The sequence below is a fragment of the Phascolarctos cinereus genome, unplaced genomic scaffold (assembly GCF_003287225.1).
Source record: "Phascolarctos cinereus isolate Bilbo 61053 unplaced genomic scaffold, phaCin_HiC Scaffold_7;HRSCAF=346, whole genome shotgun sequence".
In the NCBI taxonomy this organism is placed as follows: Eukaryota; Metazoa; Chordata; class Mammalia; order Diprotodontia; family Phascolarctidae; genus Phascolarctos; species Phascolarctos cinereus.
Window position 1 is genome coordinate 10,223,869 of NW_027556180.1, and position 6,000 is coordinate 10,229,868.

Here is a 6,000-nt window from a genome sequence, read left to right on the forward strand (position 1 = left end):
AATGGAGAGTGTTCTCTGTATGATGGAACCTCAAGTTCATAAAAGGAGGCTCCTTTAAAGGAACTGGGGATTTTAGCCTGGAGAAGAGAAGGTTCAGGGTGGAATTTGGTAACTGTCCTCAAGTACTTGACCACGTATCTCATGGAAGAGGGAATGGTCTTGTTCTGCTTGGCTCCAGAGGGGAGGACGAGGAGCCATGGGGGGATGCTGTAAACAGATAGATTTATGTCTTGTTGGGGCTGTATAATCAAATGTTCCTCTACCACCAGGGAGTCACAAGGCCTTCCTCTTATCTTGAGGGGCCCACTTGTTCCCTCTTCCCTGCTCTTCTGTTTTCAGCCCACAGTCAGGCTGTCCTCACCCATAGGCAGAGTAGATGACCACCGTTGGGATATGAATGGGGACTGGGGAGCCCCAGAGCCTAAATGTGTCTCTCCCACCAACCTGTCATAGACTTCTGAATTTCCAATAGAGATTTACTTTCTGGGATCCTGATGGCTTCCTGCTCTATCTGGGGGCTCTCTACTAAAAGGTAACTGCTCCCATGCTTTTACCATCTAACATCTCATGGCGAATAGCTGGCAGCCAGTCAAGAGCAAGGTCCTGGAAGTAATGGGACTGAGACAGGAGATGTGTTTGGGGGCACAGGGTATAAGAAGAAGGTGGAAAAGCAATGAAAAGGAAGGCTGGGAGAAGAAGGCCCTTGGTCAGGGCTAAGGAGAAGTTAAACCATTTTCCTAAGGTCACCCAGCTATGTTCTTCATATTAGGACAAGGGCTCCACACACGACAGTATAATAAGCAGATGCTCAGCTGAACTAGCACCAGTGGCTAGAAGCTTCATAGAGGTATACATTTTAATTCAACTTAAGGAAAACCTCATCAACAGTTGGAGCTGCCCCATACTGGGTTGGACTTCCTTGGAGACTTGTGAGTCTCTGGGGGTCTTTTAGTAAGGGCTGGCTGACCATCCATTCCTGATACAGTAGAAGAGATTCCTGCTTAGAGAAGGAGGTGGGCCTAAGTGAATGCCAATCCCCTTCTACAAATCCATGAGAAGATGGTTCTGTGAGTAAACTATCTGGTGCCATGACTACTAGTCCCTGGAGCATTAGCCTTGCAAAACCTAATCTATAAAATAATGGTAGCCATCACTACAGGAGAAGTTGCTAGGCATTGGTCCATCTGATCTGGAGTTCTTAGTGGCCATCAAGCTTGATATACATCAACAGTGTGCTACAGAAGCCAAAAAAAAAAAAAAGTCCCATGATCTGAGGCTGCATGAAGAGCCATAGAGTCTAGGAGCAGGGGCCACATTCCCACTGGTTGGACTCCATCTCAAGTTCAGGCTTGGAGATCCCACTTAAGAAAGGACAGTGATACACTGGAAAGTGTCCAAGGAGGTTGGCTAGGATGCTGTAAGGATCACAAGAGATAAAGTATGGAGTGAATTTTGCAAATCTTAAAGGACCCTGGAGATTCTAGTGATGAAGAGGAGGATGAAGATGATGATAGAGAACTTTGAGATCAGTCATATCTAGACTGATTCAAAAAAATTCTCTCTGGAGAAGAGAAGAACCATGTAGGAACCATGTGGTGGTACATGTTGTTATTTTATAGAGCTGAAGGACTGCTTCATGGACGAGGCTTGCTCTGCTTGGCCCCAGAGGGCAGTCGTCAGGTCAATAGCTACAGAGAGGAAATTGGGGGTTGATGTCAAGAGAAAACATTCTAACAATAGAGCTGTCCAAAAGTAGATGGATCTGCCTTGAGAGGTTGTGAGCTCCCATCACTGAAGGTCTTCAAACAGAGGCTCAGACTTCACCCACTTGTTGGGGCTATTGTAGTCACACATTGGCCTGTCGAGGTCCCTTCCACTTCCAGAAGTCTATGGTGGAAGCTGTGACTTGAGCCAGGCAGCAAGCTTTAGAATCTGGCCTTGGTCTTACAGAGTGGGAAATGGGTCCTCATGACACCAGTTAAGGTACATTAGACTCTCAGGTAGTGCATGGATCACTCATTCCCCTCTTATAATTTGATCTCCCCCCAAACTGCTCTAGCTGAGGCAGAGCAGTCTTTTCCAAGTTTCATCCACCACCCCCTGAGTTTTTTCATCATAAACATAATCAAAACATATCCTTTAGCCAGGTATATATTATCCCAGCTGCCAAAACAACAGCATAAGATTTCCTACATAATAGCTCCAAAGAATATTTTGCAAAAAGCAATTGATTTCCATCGACACGCTCATTAATTTTCAAGGCAGCCAACGTTTGGAGAATGAATAGAATTATTAATATTGAAAGATTCAAAGCAATGTTTTCTACCCAGCCTTGTTCCAGAGGCTTTGTTGTTTAAGTAAAGTACCTGAGGGGGCTGATTGTGCCTTATATGAAAGGCCTGGGCAAAGCCACCATCTCTAGCTTAGCTCTGTCTTCTGGAAATGAGTACTAGCCTGAGAGTCAGCAGCAAAGTCTACCATGTCTGTTTCTGGTCTGCAGCCAGAGCCAGCAGGCTGCATTGGACCACAGACCCTGTCACAAGCTAGCAGTGTGACCTTGAGGGGAAAATGCTTACTCCTCATGTCTCAACTTTCTTATCTATAAAATGGGAATAAGAGTACCTGCCCTCCCTCCTTTCTGAGGTTGTCTTGAGAACCAACTGAAATGATGACTGTAACTGCACTTTTGTCAAGAGTTAGACAAATAAGAGATGTAGCATGGTCCAGTGGCAACAGTTCTAGCTCTGGAGCTCTGGATTCAAAGCAAATCACTTAGCTCCACGATCCTTAGTATCCCCTCCATAAAATGAGGGGACCAGACCATTTGGCCTCCGTTTTCAGGGAGAAACTGGCTAATGCCCTATGTCAGATCCCTCTCAGGGGTTAATGCCCATGGACACAGCAAGCTTATAAAATGAGAGCCAAATGAGTCTACAGAAGTTACCCAGCCTGACTGCTTTATTTTACGATAAAGAAAATGAGGCCAGTTAGATTGTGACTTGCCTGAGGTCACATGGGTAGTAGACGCAGAGCCCACATTCGAACACAGCTCCTACGACTCTGTGAGCGGCACTCTTCATTGCACCACATTCCCTCGATTCTACCTCAGGAGGCTGAAAGTCCACTTGGGTCCAAGCATCCACCAAGCTCCTCTAATGACTTCCATGACTTAGCTTGTTAAAGCCTGGACAATCCCATGCTTGCTTCATTGGACGGGCCAGGCAGCATACAAAGTAGACTCTCCCAGTTGTTTCAGCCATTCCTAGAGTCATCTGCACTGCACTCAGTAGACCAAGCTCAAGGGAGCACAAAGGGCTGAACTCCTCGGAGGGAAGGAGCCTTCCTCAGCTCTTCTGGGAGGGAGTGGGGAAGCCTCATGTTCCCCTTCCTTCTTACTGAGCCCGAGAGTGTCCCTCTTCTTGCTTCCTCTGCTCTTCCTCTTAAGATCTGGAAGTAAATAAAAGGACAAGGATTACAGACACTTCTAAATCACCACTGTTGGGCAAAACTCATCACAACTTGCAAAAGATGAAAAAGCAAAACAAGCCATAGGTAACAGCATTCTCGAGATACTAGGTGACTCAACTCTATTGCAACAGGACACTACAGTGTCCTTGGAGTCAAGAAGACTCCCGATTGAATTCAGCCTCTGATGATTACTGTGTGACCTAAGGGAAGCCACAGCCTCTCTCAAATCCTCCTCTGTAACTGGGAAGAGCAATCCTTGTAGTCCCTATCTCATGGAGCTGGCATGAGGATCAAGTGATCCCACCTTTCCAGTCTTCTTACATCTTGCTCCCCAACACACATTCTTTGATCCAGTGATGCTGACCTCCTGGCTGTTCCTTGAACAAAACTTTCTATCTCTCAGCTCTGAGTGTTTTCTCTGGCTGTCCCCCATGCCTAGAACCCTCTCCCTCCTCATCTCTGCCTCCAGGCTTCCCTGGCTTCCTTTAAGTCCCAGCTAAAATCCCATCTTCTGGTTGTTGTTTTGAGGGCAGCTAGGTAGCACAGTGGATAGAGCTCTGGTCCTGGAGTCAGGAAGATCTGAGTTCAGATCTAACCTCAGACTCTTACTAGCTGTGTGACCCTGGTCAAGTCACTTAACCCTGTTTGCCTCAGTTTTCTCATCTATAAAATGAGCTGGAGAAGGAAATGGCAAATCACTCCAGTATCTTTGCCAGGAAAACCCTGAATGGGGTCATGAAGAGTCAGATACAACTGAACTACAAAAATATCCCATAATCTCCTTGGGTCTCAGTTTCTTCATGTATAAAATGAGGGTTTTGGGGCTTGATAGCATCTGAGTTCCTTACTCCATCTGAGCATGACAGTTCATTCAACTCCTTATGGTCTATACTTCACCACTTCCACAATCTGATTTCCTCAGTTTCCCTGCCCTCCTTGATGCAGATCACAACCCCTCTCTGCTCTTTAGCTGATGACCTGCAGGAGGTGCTGTGCCTTAAAAAGACATGCTCTCTGGTTACTCTGGTGATGAGCTTGAGGCCTCCCTGGGATGGGTCTTAGACATTGGCCCAAGGGGCCCATTCTTGAAGTATTTATTTGTACTGGCAGCACTTCTCCGCCAGAGGCTGGGTTCTACTGGCAGACTCAGCCAAGCCTCTCTCCATTCTGTGGTGTGAATAAGCATTGGGGAACCCTTTAGTGGGGGCTGGCAGAAGATCTCTCCCATCTCTGTCCCCAGGCCCAAACCCTCTGCCCAATCCCCAGCTGATACGATTTTTGGTTTTCTCTCCATCTCCAAAACCCAGCAGGATGCTTGGCACTTCTTTCAGATCAGACCTGTGACTTCATTGGCATCAAGAATTCCCTGTCAATACAAGTCTTCCTACGGTCTCAGAGACCGTCTCATGACCGTCATGAAAGCTCAGGTCATCAGAGACAGGATTTGAACCCAAGTCTTCCTGACTCTGAGGACAGCTCTCTGACCCCACAGCTGCCTCTTGCCTGACACATAAGAAACATGCAATAATTAAAATGAGATAATGAAGTGGGTACAATTTCTAAGGAGGGTTGGACAGCATGCCCAGGGAAGGGATTCCACATTCTCCACCCCCACCTTGGCTGGGAGTTTCTCTTCTGGATGAGCTCTAGGCCTTGCCCTCCCTAGTCCAGAGTCCAGGGAAGCTGCCATCTTCCTGGGGGCCCAGGTCTGCCTTAAAGAGCCTCACTCCAGCTCACAGACCTTGGAGAGCAAAGCTCCCTGGGAAACAATTAATTATGATTCAATTGTTATCGGTCCTCCCACATGGAAGGGCAGGGAGAGCTTCCCTAGGCACTGATCGTGTCCTCAGACTGCAGGGACTGCAGAGGACTGATCCATGCTGGGGTGGCAAGAGCAAATGAGTGGGTAAAATCAAGGGCCCTTGAGGGAATATTTTCCCTCTAAAAGCCCTCAGTCCTTTTGTCAGCTGGAAATTAACTTATCTCCTTTCCACCTCTGCAGATTTGGAGCTGTTCTGTCAGGATTTATAGCTTTTAAAGAGGGAAGGAGAGAGGAGAGGGGAAAGGGAGGGAAGGAAGATAGGGAGGGGAGGGGGAGGGGAAAGGGGGAGAGAGACAGAGAGAGAGAAGAGAGAGAGAAAAGAAAAGAGAGAGAGGAGAGAGAGAGAAAGAGAATGGGAGGGAAGAGTGGAAGAGAGAAGAAAAGAGAGTGAGACTGACATCTAGGAAGAGGGAGATGAGGGAGGTGAGAGGGAAAGAAAAAGAAGAGGGAATGGAGAAAGGACTGGAGAGTAAAAGGGAAGAGAGAAAGACGAAGCAGGTGCTGGTCCTATCTTCCTGGCTCTGAGTCTGTTTTCTCCTCTCTGATGTTTGCAGGCCTTTCCTGGCCTTTATAGCACTTATCCCTAAGGGAGCTACATGGAAATAAGAGATTTTCAATACTTGTTTATTGCAACAAACAAATTTCTCTTGACCACCACTCTGCCACATACTCTGGGGGAAAGAAGAAAAATGTCACATGATCTGGGCCCT